Here is an 18,004-nt window from a genome sequence, read left to right as displayed (position 1 = left end):
GTTAACAATTTGTTTTATATGACCATTTTTGGCAGTCATATATGGACATTAGATACCAAAATGGGTCTAGATGAATACATTGGGTTGTCTACTTTAAAAAATATATATAGGTAAAACAAAAAACAAAGGCTCTACTTCTGTTTAAATAGAGTGATAGCAAAAATGCTAAAAATTATACATTTTTGGGAAGGTTTTTCCCTAAAATTCGTGGTACTGAAGGGGTCTATTATCAGGGGCTAGACTGGGAAGGGCTCAAAAGGTGTATGTGTATGTATATGCAGGTATATGTACAGTGTTTTAAACCTATACTTCAATAGTAAGTATAAAAGTAAGTGAAGAACTCCACTGTTTGACCTTCAGCTTAGCGCACCTTCGGCTTAGAGCTTGAGCGAAAGCCATCATATGTTAGTGCAACCAAGACTAAAATATTGTTTTCACCTTGTAATATGAGAATTAAAATAAAAGCGCTAATGATTGTGCTCAAGCTTCAAAAACTTTAAATAAGTTTAAAATAATTTAAACATTATAATATACATTCATTATTTATTTTCTTTGCTTTTGCTGTAAAATACATCTAAAAATTGTTCCATACCACCCAAAAAGCCGGGAGCTTAAATGTTTATATTGACTTTTTCTCCTACATTAGACATTTAGCCATCACTTTTTTCCTTTGCCATGTATTCTCTTAAGGTGGATTATTAATCGTTGCTGCTTACAACAGGCAAAATCATTGCCTGTAATAGAAGGTGGTTTAGATGTGGACATTATTGTGAAAAAGAACTCAGCATTATGTGCCTGAACGATAACTTATAGGCAATAAGCTTTCTTTTATCACCTATGGACTATGATACTACAATAATATAAATACAACATTTAAATATAAGCATTTAAATGTGCATATATAAATATATAATTATATTTATTTATAGAATGGAGATAAGAAATGTATTAGGGTCTGTTTGAAAAAAAACCTGTCTAGGCTATGTGAGTGAGACACATGGACAGAACATCGGTTGTAATGTGGGTGGAGCTGTGACACAAGGGTCATGTGTGTCATATGGGCGGGGTCAGGCATCTCATGGGTGGTCCATGGGCAGGGTATAGACATATCCTGGTTTCAGTTTGGATGCTAGGTCATTTGCTGTAGGAAGGACAGCAGAGCAGTTCCCATGTTGAGACAATACTGCAAATTGAGGGACAATTGGGAGTTCAGTAATTAACTTAAACTGAGCAGAATCAGAATATCTGCCTACTTTGCAAATAATATACATTTACAGTTATTATATATAATTGGTATAAGTATAAACTTTTAAATCCTTCTGCTGCCATGAATGTATCCCATGGATGCAAGTGCTGAATATAAAATTCATGTATAAAGCATAGAATTACTTCAAACCATCACATTACTACAAACTAACTTACAAAATTCATTGTTGTTCTGGATATTTTTCAACATGGGGAGATCCTGACTCCTCTTTGCCAAGAAGCAATCCTAAAGTATTTTGCATTCAATAATTTGTCAGTGTTTTTTTTTTCTTTCTGTAATGCAGTGTTTTTTTAAGCCACACATATATATACAGGAAACTAAGTATTTTTCCAGAACTCCACTGAATGGAGCCCAACATTATTCTTGTTCATTTCTGCTTTGAAAAAGATTTTCCCATCATGAGTTACCAGTAAGCTTTGTTTCCTTGCTTGGAAAGACTACCAACTGAAAACGGTTGCTACATGTGAGGCCATGAATAAAATCAAGTGTAATTCCACTAAAGGGAAACCGCCAAGATTTTCAAAGTGGTTGTGGTAAACATTGGCTTATGAAGTTAATTTCTCTAAGGAAAGAATTTGAAGACATACTTGATCAGCACATAAAAGGTTTCTTTATACACAGAAGAGCAATAACAATTACAAATGAGAAGCAAGAAAAAAAAAATAAACATTTTATCTTATCTGATACACATACATTTACAAATATCTCCAAATTACATTTGACTGGCCAAAATATGACCTCTGGGAAAATAATTAAAAATTCAATATATGACAACAGTTGATACATGAAATGTTAAAAAAATGGATACAGAGTTCACATTCTGTATCATGCATTAACAACATCATCCTGGAACTGTTACAAAATACTATTTTATGATGAAAAAAAAAAAAACTACAAGGACAACTACAAATGATTCTTGCAACAACACAAAAATGCTTCAGTCCACTTTTCCCCAGAACTCAAATTTGCGGTCTGGATAATCCAGACCACTGAAAGCAAAAAGCAAAGTAATGAATATGACATGATTGACTAGCCAAATATAAATGCAATGTTAAGCTGACGATATGGAGTTGTCTAAGCCCTAAACTCACTTTTCCTTTTAAAAGATGAATCTGTGTTTCCCATGAGATTTTAATTTGTCCTATATGTAAATTGACAAAATGCAATTAATATATTTTACTAGAAACAAAACAGATCATAGGACAACCTTTTTATAACATGTATTATATTCAATACCAATAAACCTTATTGGCACATGATCTGCTAGAGAATTTTATATTGCACAATTGCTTGCAAATTAGAAGTAAATTGAAAAACCAGTAATGCATCATATAAATGTTCATTCTTGTATTTCTATAAAAGCATAAAACTTTATTTCCAAACAATCACTTAAAGGCAGTCTTACACAGGTACATGTGCTAATGTAGGACAGACCTTTGCAATCTAAATTGTAAAGTATATAAAAAAAAACTACAGAATGTTATATGTTGGTGTATATTTATATGTCAGTAGGGGTATCCGGGTGTATATTTATATGTCAGAAGAGGTATCCGGGTGTATATTTATATGTCAGTAGGGGTATCGAAGCAGTCCTTATACTATGAAACGTAAGAATTAAAGGTACTATGATAACAGTACGGTAATTATTTACTTAAAAAATTCCACAAATCTGTTATCTATACACAGGCAGGAATTTCATAAATAAACACCATGATGAATGAGAATTAAAAAAATGTTTTTAAATTATTTTTCTTGACTTTATTTAAATGTAAGCAGGTTAAATGAGTGGTGTCTTTTGAAAGAGACTAATTCTGGTTAGGAAAGACCTTTCTAAGGGATATACTTTCTTTAGTTTTTTTAAGTTAGTGGCTCAAGATGTTTGGCATGCTTGTGAGCCTACAAAAAATAGTATGTTTTTAATAGTGTTGCATTTTTTGGGGGGTAGGAGGTATTTTTCCTCCTGTTTTTACATATAATTTATATTTTTCATTTATTTGATTTCATTATATATGTAGTTTTAATTAAAATGATTTACAAAAGTATAAGAATTGCTAAGCATTATTAGGAGGGCAGAACTTGACTCAAAGAAGGAACTAAATAAATTAATATAACTTGCTTACAAGAAACACATTGAAAATAATTTAAATACCAAAAATGTGTGATAAATAACAAAATTTATGCTTACCTGATAAATTTATTTATTTATTGACACGGTGAGTCCACAGTTCATCATAATTACTATTGGGAATATCACTCCTGGCCAGCAGGAGGCGGCTAAGAGCACCACAGCCAAAGCTGTTAAATACCACTCCCCTTACCCAAATCCTCCAGTCATTCGACCAGAAGCAAAGGAGAAAGGAAGTAATATAAGGTGCAGAGGTTTATATAAAAATAAACTGTGTGAAAATACTGTACAGGGCGGGTTGTGTACTCACTGTGTCAAGAAATAAATACATTTTATCAGGTAAGCATGCAGTTTGTTTTCTTTCTAATGAGTCAACGGTTCATCATAATTACTATTGGGAATCAGTACCCAAGCTACAGGACACAGATGATAAGGGAGGGACAAGACAGTTAACCTAAACAGAATGCACCACTGCTTGAAGAACCTTTCTCCCAAATACAGCCTCAACTGAAGCAAAAGTATCAAATTTGTAAAATTTAGAAAAAATGTGGAAAGATGACCAAGTGGCAGCCTTGCAAATCTGTTCCACAGAAGCTTAATTATTGAAGGCCCAAGATGTGGAATGAGCCATGATTTTCTCAGGAGGCTGCTGTTCAGCAGTCTCATATGCCAAACGAATAACACTCCTCAGCCAAAAAGAAAGAGAGGTAGCCGTAGCTTTCTGACCCTTGCGTTTTCCAAAAACACAACAAACAAAGAAGAAGACTGGCAAAAATCTTAAGTTGCCTGCAAATAATACTTCAACACACGAACCACATCCATGATGTGCAACAAACTCTCCTTCTGAGAAGGAGGATTAGGACACAAGGAAGAAAACAACAATTTCATGATCAACATTCCTATCCAAAACCGCATTTGGAAAGAAACCTAACACAGTACGCAGGACTACCTTATCAGAATGAAAAATAAGGTAAGGAGACTGCAGCGCTGAGAGCTCCAAAACTCTTCTAGCCAAAGAAAAAGCAACCAAAAACAAAACCTTCTAGGATAACAATTTAATATCCAAAGAATGCATAGGTTCAAACGGAGCCTGCTGAAAGACTCTAAGAACCAAATTAAGACTCCATGGAGGAGTAGCAAACTTAAACATAGGCCGGATTCTAACCAAGGCCTGACAAAAAGACTGAACATCTGGCACACCCGCCAGACGCTTGTGCAACAAAATAGATAAATCAGAAATTTGACCCTTCAAGGTACTAGCAACTAAACCCTTCTCCAGACCTTCTTGGAGAAAAGACAAAATCCTAGGAATTCTAACTCTACTCCAAGAATAGCCTTTGGATTCACACCAATAAAGATATTTACGCCATATCTTATAATAAATTCTTCTAATCACAGGCTTGCAAGCCTGACTCATAGTCTCAATGCCGAATCAGAAAACCCATGCTTAGATAGTATCAAGCTTTCAATCTCCAAGGAGTCAGCTTCAGAGAAACGAGATTTAGATGAAAAAAGGGCCCCTGAAGTAGAAGGTCCTTCCTTAATGGTGGAAGAGATGACATATCCACCAGATCTGCATACCAGATACTGAATAATCCTGGCTACCTCTGACATGGCTAAGGAACTCTGAGTTCCTCCCTGAAGATTGATGTAAGCCACTGACGTTATATATAGTCTGACCAAAACCTGATAAACTGGGCTGAAGCTGAGGCCAGGCCAGAAAAGTATTGAAGATTGCCCTCAACTCTAAGATTTTCATGGGAAGAAGCAATTCCTCCAGAGTCTTATACCCTGAGCCTTCACATGAGCCCCAGACAGCTCCCCAAAACCCAGCAGGCTGGCATCCGTGGTCACAATCACCCAGGAAGGTCTGTGAAAGCAGGTTCCCTGGGAGAGGTGTTCTTGAGACATAAACCACAAAAGAGAATCTCTTGACACCTGATCCAGCATGCATAACTGCAGAGGCCTGAGATGGAACCAAGCAAACGGAATGATCTCTATAGTTGACACCATCAGACCGATTACCTCCTTTCATACTCTGCAAGGGAGCAGGTTCAGGAGTAAGGAGCTGTTGTGCAGAGGTGTCAGGTTTTGGGGTTAATGTTGTGTTTTGTCTGCGTGAGTCTTTCCTTTTAGGCATAATTAAACAGGTACAACATTTTAGGAAATAAAGGAAGCAATCATATAAGTCCAGCACAGGGAATGTGTCAGGTGTGCCAGCGTCCAGGTTCCTACCAGAACCCAACAATATAGCATAAACAAAAGTGAAGCAGCACCACCAAAATATTTCTTCAAGTTGCTTTATTCAGCTTGAGGAGTAGCCAGACCAAAAAAATCAAACAACAACGTTTCGGACACAGTCCTTAGTCATGTATGGCTAAACTCTACACAGAATCATCTTTAAATACCATCTAAGCCCCACCCACCCACCTGTAAAGCTGCACATTCCAAATTAACCCCTTACATCCTAATCTAGGTACACAGGTAAATGTAAGCTAAGTTATACATTGCAGTAATATTAAGATGAAACACACCAATTTCATATATATTGGAATACAATAGTGTATATATATATACATTAAGCAAAAAAGCAGAACAAAATCTGCAGTCATCTGTAACAGAAGAAAAAGAAAGAAAAAAAGAATTAAATAACATTACATCTAATCAGACATAAATTAAAGGCATACAGATAGGTCAAAATCCCTATTCATTCCATTAGGGTATAATGTCCCCAATTTATTAATCCAGAACATTTCTCTACTCTTGAGGATTTTAGCCCTATCCCCACCCCTTCTAGGCATAGGAACATGCACTATCACTTGGAACCTTAACTGATTAAGATTATGTCCAGCAGACAAAAAATGACATGCTACAGGGGCATCTACTTTCTTAGTCCTAAGAAAAAGATATTGTAAAGTTTCTTTTGGAATCAGAGGCAGTTACTCCTGTTTTATGCACACTCCCTAAAGTACATAAGTGTTTAACTTCCCCCCCTGGACGCCCCATTGTAGCTGGAATGGGCTCTATTTTATCTAAAGTTTCAATTTTTTTGGATAGGGCTTTGAGAACCCTTGTATTATCTAATTCCTATATTCAGGATACAAGTGATTTTATAGTTAAACTGCAGAACCTGTCTATTGATGGGAACAAGGGCATACTTTTTAGTCTGGATGTAGCATCTTTGTATACCTCTATCTCTCACGAGGCAGGTATTGGTGCAGTCACCAAAGCTTTGAGTCAAGACTCAAGGTTTTCACCATTACAGCAAGATTTTTTGATCCAACTATTGAGGATTGTATTAAGTTGTAATTACTTTTTGTTTGGTGATGACTATTACCTACAACTCCAAGGGACTGCTATGGGTTCCAATGTCACCCCTACATACGCAAATATCTATATGAATACCTTTGAGGAATATTTTGTTTACAATCATCCATTATTTTTACTATATGGCGCCACTTGGTGGCGCTATATAGATGACATTTTTGGTGTGTGGTTGGGCGACATTGGAACCCTGGAGAAATTTATTAATTGATTTGAATTCTGCTACAACTAGGATTAAATTCACACTGGTGTGGAGTGAGGAGAGTGTGGTTTTTCTGGACACTCGTGTATCAAAAACTTCACAGGGTTTATCTGTGGATTTGTATAAGAAAGAAACGGATTGTAATACCCTCCTCCACTATACCAGTGCCCACCCTCCATCTCTTCTCAAATCTTTACCTAGAAGCCAATTCCTTCGGGTTAGACGTATTGTGTCAGATGAAAATTTGGCTGAAATAAGACTGAGAGAGATGGGGGATCGGTTCTTAGCAAGGGGTTATCCTAGGGATCTGATTGAAACAGAACTAAGACATGCTCTTGCCACATCTAGACAGTCCCTTTTAATTAAGAAGAATAATGAGAAAAGGGAGAAAAAAGAGAAAGATAAATCTGATAGATTGGTTTTTATTAGCCAATATTCTCCTTTAAGTTTAAAAGTTCAGAAAATTTTACTTAAACATTGGCATGTGTTGCAGACTTGTGAATCTGATGTTTTGGAGTTTTCTAAACCTTTTAAGCCTGCCTATAAAAGAAGTAGAAATTTTAAAGATTCACTAGTTAGAGCAGATATTGGCCCCCTTAAAAAGAGGGGTGTTCAAAGTTATATAGGCAAGAAAAATTGGGGGAATTTCCCATGCCTTGGTTGCTCTAACTGCAACAGTATGATTAAAGGCCCCACCTTTAGTCATCCTAGGACTGGACATATATTTTCTATTAAAGATTACTTTACATGCAACACAGAATATGTGATTTATATGATTAAGTGTCCTTGTGGATTGGGGTATGTCGGAGAGACCACCCGTAGTGTCCGTGAACGTATGGTTCAACATAAAAGCAGCATTAGGAATAAGAAAGTAGATGCCCCTGTAGCATGTCATTTTTTGTCTGCTGGACATAATCTTAATCAGTTAAGGTTCCAAGTGATAGAGCATGTTCCTATGCCTAGAAGGGGTGGGGATAGGGCTAAAATCCTCAAGAGTAGAGAAATGTTCTGGATTAATAAGTTGGGGACATTATACCCTAATGGAATGAATAGGGATTTTGACCTATCTGTATACCTTTAATTTATGTCTGATTAGATTTAATTCTTTTTTTCTTTCTTTTTCTTCTGTTACAGATGACTGCGGATTTTGTTCTGCTTTTTTGCTTAATGTATATATATATATACACTATTGTATTCCAATATATATGAAATTGGTGTGTTTCATCTTAATATTACTGCAATGTATAACTTAGCTTACATTTACCTGTGTACCTAGATTAGGATGTAAGGGGTTAATTTGGAATGTGCAGCTTTACAGGTGGGTGGGTGGGGCTTAGATGGTATTTAAAGATGATTCTGTGTAGAGTTTAGCCATACATGACTAAGGACTGTGTCCGAAACGTTGTTGTTTGATTTTTTGGTCTGGCTACTCCTCAAGCTGAATAAAGCAACTTGAAGAAATATTTTGGTGGTGCTGCTTCACTTTTGTTTATGTTAGGAAATAAAGGAGATGGTTTTATTTATAGGATAAAGCAATGTAGAGATATGCAATTAGATAAGACAAAGTCTATAGGTTGTAGTATAAGGCAGGAATACAGTTCTTTGTAATAACAGGCAGGAATGCAGTGCTTTGTAATAACAAACAGAATATTTGCATATGCTGTAGACTGGAACTGTGTAATAACACTCAGGAAAGCAGTGCTTTGTAATAACAAGCAGGAATGCTGAGCTTTGTAATAACAAACAGGATATTTGCATATGCTGTAGACTGGACCTGTGTAATAACACTCAGGAAAGCAGGGCTTTGTAATAACAAGCAGGAATGCAGAGCTTTGCAATAACAAACAGGATATTTGCATATGCTGTAGACTGGAACTGTGTAATAACACTCAGGAAAGCAGGGCTTTGCAATAACAAGCAGGAATGCAGAGCTTTGTAATAACAAACAGGATATTTGCATATGCTGTAGACTGGAACTGTGTAATAACACTCAGGAAAGCAGTGCTTTGTAATAACAAGCAGGAATGCAGAGCTTTGTAATAAACAGAATATTTGCTTATGCTGTAGACTGGAACTTTGTAGAAATAAACAGGATATTTGCATAAACTGCAATTTGGAACTTTGTAGAAACAAAGAGGATATTTGCATAAACTGCAATTGGAACTTTGTAGTAACAAACAGGATATTTGCATAGATTGCAATTTGGAAATTTGTAGAAACAAACAGGATATTTGCATAAACTGCAATTGGAACTTTGTAGTATCAGGAAACAAGCAAACAAAAGTACCTGAGTCAGTCCTTAGGAAAGAAAGTTTTAGGCAAGCTCAATTGCCAGGAAATCAGTCCAAAAATGAAACACAGTGCCAAGGGATTATCCAGAAGAGTAGTCAGTAATTGAAGCAGAAATCAGGAACCAGGAATCCAACAAATCTGTATTTCTCACAGGATACAGGAGCAGAGAGTCTTTCCGATCAGCCAATAGAATGCAAGCTCAATCTGATTGGCTGATTGGATCAGCCAATCGGATTGAACTTGAATCTGATTGGCTGATTCAATCAGCCAATCAGATTTTTCTAACTTAATTCCGATTGGCTGATAGAATCCTATCAGCCAATCGGAATTCGGGCGGACGCCATCTTGGATGACGTCATTTAAAGGTACCCTCATTCCAAGTTCAGTAGTCGGCCGGGATGGATGCTCCGCAGCGGCGGAGCGAAGAAAGAAGATTGAAGATGCCGCCGGAAGAATGAAGACTTTGCTGCCGCTTGGAGGAAGACGTCGCCGGAGGAAGAATTCTTCTTTGCCGCTTGGAGGAAGACATCGCCGGAGGAAGAATTCTTCTTTGCCGCTTGGAGGAAGACATCGCCCGGATCGGATCAGGAGTTCGGCCCGGTGTGGTGAAAACAAGGTAGGGAGATCTTCAGGGGGGTAGTGTTAGGCTTTTTTAAGGGGGGTTTGGGTGGTTTTAGAATAGGGGTATGTGGGTGGTGGCTAGTAATGGGGGGGGGTATTGTATTTGTATGCAAAAGAGCTGAATTCTTTGGGGCATGCCCCACAAAAGGCCCTTTTAAGGGCTGGTAAGGTAAAGAGCTTTGAAATTTGTTTAATTTAGAATAGGGCAGGGAATTTTTTTTATTTTGGGGGTTTATTATTTTATTAGGGGGCTTAGAATAGGTGTAATTAGCTTAAAAATCTTGTAATCTTTTTTTATTTTTTGTAATTTAGTGTTTGTTTGTTTTTGTAATTTAGTTTAGTTAATTTAATTGTATTTTTAGATAGATATTTGTAGTTTATTTAATTTATTGATAGTGTAGGTGTATTTGTAACTTAGGTTAGGATTTATTTTACAGGTAATTGGGTAATTATTTTAACTAGGTAGATATTAAATAGTTAATAACTATTTAATAGCTATTATACCTAGTTAAAATAATTAACAATTTACCTGTAAAATAAATATTAACCCTAACATAGCTACAATGTAATTATTAATTATATTGTAGCTATCTTAGGGTTTATTTTATAAGTAAGTATTTAGATTTAAATAGGAATATTTTAGTTTATAAATGAATTAGATTAATTTAAGATAAATTTAGTTAGGGGTGTTAGGGTTAGATAGAGTTAATATAGTTAATATAAATACTATAGTAACTATATTAACTATATTAACCCTAATATAATTAGGGTTAATATAGTTAATATATATAATGTAATACCTATATTAACTATAATATACTTAGGGTTAACATAGATAATATAGCTGGCGGCGGGGTAGGTAGATTAAATTAGGGGTTAATCATTTTAATAGAGATGGCGGCGGTGTAAGGGGCTTACATTGGGGGTTAATAATTTTAATATAGATGGCGGCGGTGTTAGGGGCTCACTTTAGGGGGTTATAGATATAATATAGCTGGCGGCGGGGTACGGGAGCGGCGGTTTAGGGGTTAATAACTTTATTAGGTTGCGGCGGGGTACGGGAGCGGCGGTTTAGGGGTTAATAGCTTTTTTATTGTTAGGATAGTGAGGGGGGATAGCGGATAGAGGGTTAGACAGTGCGGGCTATGTTAGGGAGGCGTGTTAGACTTGTCGGGCTATGTTAGGGAGGCATGTTAGACAGTGCGGGTGTTTTAGACTTTAGTCAGGTTTTATAGGCGCCGGCAGTTTCTAACGTGCCGCAAGTCACTGGCGACGCCAGAAATTTGTACTTACGCAGATTTCTGGACATCGCTGGTTTGTCAGACTTACGGCACGTTAGCATCTGACGGCGACTTATATGGGATAGCTCGAGTTGCGAGCTGAAACTGCGGGCGACGCCGGTTCCCTCGCTTGCGCCGCAAACTGCGATCTATATCGGATGGCGCCCCAGGCTGGGAAATAACAGCTGCAGAAATAGAGACAGGTCCCAGGTTCAATTCCAGGCTGAACCCTGACACCTCCATACACTAAGCCACTGACAGCCAAGGAGAGGATTGAAGAGCAAGGCAAGAGTTGAAGATCTTTGTTCTTCTGGTTTCTGTCAGAAAAACCTTTATCTCTAGAGAAACGATAATGGTTCCCAAACATACCATCCTTGAAGATGGAACCAAAAAAACATTTTCCTAAATTCGCCTTCCATCCGTGGAAGCGCAGAAAAGACAACAACAACTCAGTGTGGGAGTTTGCTTGTTAAAAAGATGACTCCTGAACCAGAATATCGTACAGATAAGGCACCACTGCAACACCCCGCAACTGGAGAACCGCTACCAATGCTCCCAGAACCTTTGAGAAAATCCTGTGACGTAAATTCCCTATACACAAATATCATTGATGAACTGGATCTTGAAGCTGTCCAATACTATCTACATAAAGATGAAGACATTCCAATCGTACAAGCAGATTTTATATTACAGTGTATTGATTTTATTTTGAATAATAATTATTTTAATTTTAATGGGGAGTTTTTTATTCAAACCAGAGACACAGCTATGGGTACTAAATTCGCACCCAGCTATGCGAATATTTTTATGGGTCTTTTTGAATTAGAAAATATTATGAAATCGCAATGGAATAATAATTTAATTATGTTTAAAAGATTTATAGATGACATTTATATTGTATGGAAAGGGGTAGAGGAACTCCTGAATCTATTTATACAAGATCTAAATGAAAATACATGGGGCCTAACTTTCACACATGAATCAAGTACAAAACAAATTAATTTTTTAGATATTCAAGTTTATATAGAAATGAATCAGATTTTGACGAAAACTTTCTTTAAGGAAGTGGATGCAAATAACTATATCCACTTCCAGAGTTGTCACTTAGATTTATGGAAAACAAATATCCCCAAGGGACAATTCTTGCATTTAAGCAAAAACTGTACTGATATATCAGTCTATAGGGAACAGGCTAAAATCTTAAAAGACAAATTTTCTGAACGTGGTTATAGTGCAAACATTATAAATGAAGCAATGTTTTGTGCAGAACAGAAAGATAGAGGAAAATTACTAGAATCCAAAAATACCCGTAGTAATAAGAAGACATAAGAAATCACGATTAAAGACACAGCTCTTATCACTAATTTTAGCTCAGATTACAAGCTATTAAAAAATATACTGAACAAACACTGGTATTTGGTAAAAAAAAAGACCCCCTATTAAGTGATCTAATTAGTGATAGGCCAAAAATAATTTATAGGAAGGCTAAATCGTTAAAAAATATTCTGTCACCAAGTGAATTCTATAACAAAAAAAGGAAATAAAATAGATGTAACTTTAACAGGACACAAAATGGAAGTTTTTTTCCCTGTCTAGGCTGTAAGGCCTGTAAATTTAGCAATAAAACCCAGATTGTAGAATCTAGTCAATCGAAATTTAAATTTTATATTAAAGAGGTTATAAGATGTACTGACAAAAATGTAGTGTATATAATTCAGTGTCCGTGTAAATGGCAATATTTAGGTCAAACAAGCCGCCCACTAAGAGACAGAATTAGACAACATTTGTTGAACATAGAGTGGGGTTTTGAAGATCACTTGTTATCTAAACATTTTAAAGACCATCATAACCAAAAGTACAAGTGTGTTTAAATATTGGGGATTAAAAAAGGTTAGTTTACATAGGGGTGGTAATATAACGAATACCCTACTGAGGCAGAATTAATTTTTAAGTTCAACACCCTAACTCCAAATGGTCTTAATGCAGAATTGGACTTAAACCCCTTTATTTAGATACTTGTCATTTAGTGAGATTTTTTTATATATACTCCCTTCTATTTATTGTTTATATTAACTCCCTGAAATTGACCTTTTATAAGTTTTATATATATTTTTATATTTTTTTTATATTTTTATGATATTCATAAGGGATATATCTTTATGATATTCTATTAGATAAATATTTTTATATGTTATTTGTATATGAGAATTTTAACCTATGAGGCAATTTGTGATTTTTAATTTTTATGAGGAAATTCAGATATTTATTAATATATAAGCAGTTTTATAAGATTTTAGGGATATGAATTAACATATAGAAATACTTATCTATTTTAAGAGAAAGAGGAATAGTATTTTAACTTATTTTTGTTTATTTTTATTTTTATTTTTTAGTGTATATATATATATATTAATCGGTATATGAATTTAGGTATTGTAATTAGTCTTTATAAATTTTTGGAGAATACAACAAGAAGAGTTCTTTAAAAAGACTTTTAAAATGATTTTTTATTCTTGCAACAAATATCGCTTTAATAAGCAAACCAAAAATCCCTTTAAGAAATGGATATAAAAATGGACTCTAGCCAACTTCCTGTCATCTTGACAAAGGCATTTGTGTGATGCTGAATTTGAAGGAAGCTGTGACTATTGAAACTAACAGCTGATACGATTTCAGCTGTACTAAGGACAAGGACTATTTCACTGCAAACGCTCTCAGGTACATCCGGAGATCGGTGCAAGCCGCTGGAGCTATATTGCAAGCCGCAGGAGCTATATTTCAAGAAGCTGATACGATTTCAGCAGAAAGACACACATAAGAAGCTTGTGTTGCATTTTTTCCCAGACACCCGGTCACGAAAGTGGACGGCTCAGTAAGGGCTCAGATGAGAAAGCCACCCTCTAATTACAGCTAAGTGGAAAACAATATAACAGGTTGTATTAGTAGTAGAACTAAGAGGTCAGTAGAAAGGTGCAGAAACATAATATAACGGAGCAACATTTATCTAAGTACCATCTAAATACTTTGCTACCGATTTCAAAGGTATATACCGTAAAAGTGGAAATCAGATATAAACTTGATTATAAACTCTCTTATTTACCTTCACAGTCTCTTAATTGTTTAGTGGAGTGATATTCAAAATAGAGACCAGTGAGCTGATTGGCTATTACACTGCTATACACTGACTGAAAGACCTAACTGCTGCAGAACGCTGTTCTCAACAAGAGGTATTATACATCAAACACTATTTTGTGTAAAATAAGGGATACATACTTTAAACTAGCAATAAACTACATTGTGGATAATACGAAAAGTATCTAATTTGGAAACAATTGATAAGTACTCCATAAACTTTTAACTTGTTGCAATTTTACATTTTTTCACTTTTTCAATTTTTATCCGGATTCTGTTTATTTATTTTGTGGAATATTCCATTAACTAATACTTTTTATTGTGGCCACAATTTATTTATTTATTTGTTTGAGTTTCTATAATTAATTGTAAAGATTGTTTTTTCTGTTCTTATTATATGCATCTATAAATTAAAATGTTATATATATCCTATTAGGTGAGTTTATTTTTTATATACATTGATTTTAAGAAAATATACACTGTGTAAAAACCCATCATTTATATTGCTTAGATTTACTGTATATATACTTCATACCTTCAGCCCTGATGGTTTAGGGGCGCAACTCTGTATATATATTTTTTGAGAAAATCCTGGGAGCCATTGCCAGCCAAAAGGAAGTGACACAAACTGTCTAGAAACGTAAAACTCAGAAACTTGAAAAAATCCTTGTGGATTGGAATATGTAGATACGCCTCCTAGAAATCCACAGTAGTCATAAACTGACCTTCCTGAACTAAAGAAAGGATGAAGCGAATAGTGTCCATATTGAAAGACGGAACTCTGAGGAACTTGTTTACACTCTTGAGATCTAGAATTGGTCTAAAAGTTGCCTCTTTTTTGGGAACCACAAACAGATTGGAATAAAAACCCAGACCCTGTTCCTGTATTGGAACAAGAACTATCACTCCCATGTCGGAAAAATCCTGAACACATTATAAAAATGCCTCTCTTCTTATCTGATCTGCAGATAACCTTGAAAGATGGAACCTGCCCCGGGAGGAAAACTCTTGAACTCCAATTGTATCCGTGCGAACACTACGTCCACCGCCCATGGAACCGAAACATCCCGAACCCAAGCCTGAGCGAACAGAGAAAGTCTGCCCCACACAAGATCTGCTCCCGAACCAGGGGCAGACTCATCATGCTGAATTTGAATCAGAGACAGGTTTCTTAGACTGCTTCCCCTTGCTCAAAACCTGATTGGACTTCCAATAGGACCTGGACTGTTCCTGCTGGACAGAGGAAAGGGAAGGATGGCCTGAAAAGTTTCAAATGGAATGAAAATTACTCTGGCGAAAAGAAACAGACAAATCACCAATATGCTGCTGCACAAGTGACAGCAGCAAAACACACCACAGGTTGCCATTCCAGACCTTGGGTAAAATAAATTCTTTTAAGCAATGCCTCCAACTTTTTATCCATGGGATCTTTAAAAGAACAGCTATCCACAATGGGAATAGAGGTCCTCTTAGCCAATGTGGAAATCGCTCCCACCTTGGGAACTGTCTCCCAAGACTCCTTAACAGAGTCAGCAACTTTAAACATTTTCTTAAAAAATGGAGTAGTGGAAAAAGGAACCCCTGGCTTCTCCCACTCCCATGCAATAATCTCAGAAGCACGGTCAGAAACAAATAAAACCTCCACCTCTAATCTCAGAAGCACGGTCAGAAACAAATAAAACCTCCACCTCTGAGGGAACATCAAAATACTTGTTCAGCTTACTAGATTTCTTTGGAGTAACTACAAGTGTAGTAACAGAATCATCCAAAGTAGCCAAAACCTCCTAAACTAGCGCCCGGAGGTGTTCAAGCCTAAATCAAAAAGTTACTGAGTTTGACATAGCCACACCTGATTCAGAAACCTTCCTCACTGGATCCTTATATCTCTTCTTACGCTTCCCCTGTAATGCAGGAAAAGCTGCCAGCACATGAGTTACCGCAAAGGAACGGCACTGCTGAGATTCAAATTCAGGATCACCTGTTTACTAAACAGGCACTTTAACCAAATAAGCCACAGCACCTGCATATCTGGGTAGCAATGTTCTGCAAGGAAACTCCAACTGGAGTAGAAACAATGGGCACTGCATGAAATGACACTAAATTATGGGACGCATGAGGAGAAAGCTGCGGCATATCCTGAACAGGAGAACCCTGAACCGCATCTGCCTTAGCTAATGATGGCTCAGATTCAAAAAGTCTTATCCCTATACTGTAATGTCCTAACAATACATGATGAACAAAAAGGGATTGGAGGTTCCACATTAGAGTAAAAAAACAAGCTGCATGTAACAACCTGCAAAGCTTCAACCATCTTTACCAAAAACAAATTAAATTGGCTTCCAAAAATTTAAAAATAAAAAACATTACAGTCCCTTTAAATTTTAAAGTGCAACTTTTTTACTGCAAAAAAATATGATTGCTTTAAAAGCTAAAAAAACACCTTCAGGCAGCCTCCTCACCTCAACAGACCCTGCTGAGATGCCTACCTGACCGCCTGAAGCCGGAAAATACTCCTGACGATCTGGACCCAGCAGCCTTTTAAAGGAAATGCAAACCGCAAAAAAAGGCATCCCTTAACTCCCAGAGAACCTCCACACACCAGAACAAACTAGAAAGTGATCCGGAAGAACCCCAAACAGAATTGCCACCTCAGAATAAGCCCCTCCCATTCATGGACATCACTAAAAGTCTGACATCCATTGCCATTTTTCTTATAGAAAAAAAGCTGGTTAAAAAACCATACAGAACCTCTCCTAAGTGTCACACAGTGCCCAAATACTTCCCAAACATAAACCCACAGTGGTTTAACAGTCCCTTCAAAGTGCCAAACTCTCTTTAAATAAAGAAAATAAAAACCGGCACTTACATGAGTCAAATCTGCCCGGCAGCAGGGCAGCTCACAGATATGGAAAGGCTTCCTCCCCCATAGACCCATGGAACAAATGAATGACCGACTACTCTTAATCAGGCATTCCGGATAGGGCAGCACCAAACAAGGAAGGCACAGTGAAATTAAAAATCCCACCAGTTTCCAAGTGCACAAAAGTCACCACAGCTCTACTGAAGAGACTGATGTGGAACACAGCTAGACCCCTAGAAAAAAAACAGAACAACTAGCTCTGCTTTAAAAATAATAAACTCTTGATTGAAGAATCTTCAGGCACCTAAAACATTACCACCTCCTTGCTGAAGGCAAAGAGAATGACTGGAGGTTGTGGGTAAGGGGAGTGGTATTTAACAGCTTTGGCTGTGGTGCTCTTTGCCACCTCCTGCTGGCCAGGAGTGATATTCCCAGTAGTAATTATGATGAACCGTGGACTCACTGTGTCATTAGAAAGAAATATACAGTTTTGCTTCAAAAGATAGTAGTATTATGTTTTTTGGGTTTTTATTTTTTTAAACTGTGTGTGCCTCAGTGTGGAGGGGGGAAATATGAAGTATGCACACAAAAGACCGGTAGAATTTTAGAGCACATTTGCAGAATAAACATATATATATATATATATTAACAATAACAAGTTTGGAATCACTAATATGCAAAAATTAGTCCTATATATAGTGCTAGTTCATAATTATTATCATCACCAGATCCTAGATACAGAAACAGAAAATGAGGCCTTTGTGCATGATTGGCATGGAAGTTGGTGTATGTCTTAGAACTGAAGACAGTGGTGTCCTGTTGCCAATAAATGTTCATACTAAGTATAGTGATATTAGCAGAAACAACCACAAAAACATTTAAATATATAAATGGCAGCAAT

The 18,004-nt window shown here is 36.4% G+C and overlaps 1 protein-coding gene across 3 annotated transcripts in view; it reads right to left on the bottom strand.

Annotated features, from left to right (window-relative positions):
• Positions 1-18,004, bottom strand: part of HDAC9 (histone deacetylase 9) — a 2,434,493-nt gene that overhangs the window by 1,845,354 nt on the left and 571,135 nt on the right. The window lies entirely within an intron of this gene.

This window comes from Bombina bombina, chromosome 5 (assembly GCF_027579735.1).
Source record: "Bombina bombina isolate aBomBom1 chromosome 5, aBomBom1.pri, whole genome shotgun sequence".
In the NCBI taxonomy this organism is placed as follows: domain Eukaryota; kingdom Metazoa; phylum Chordata; class Amphibia; order Anura; family Bombinatoridae; genus Bombina; species Bombina bombina.
The sequence above is the reverse complement of the archived record's forward strand: the minus strand, read 5'-3'. Positions and strand labels throughout refer to the sequence as shown.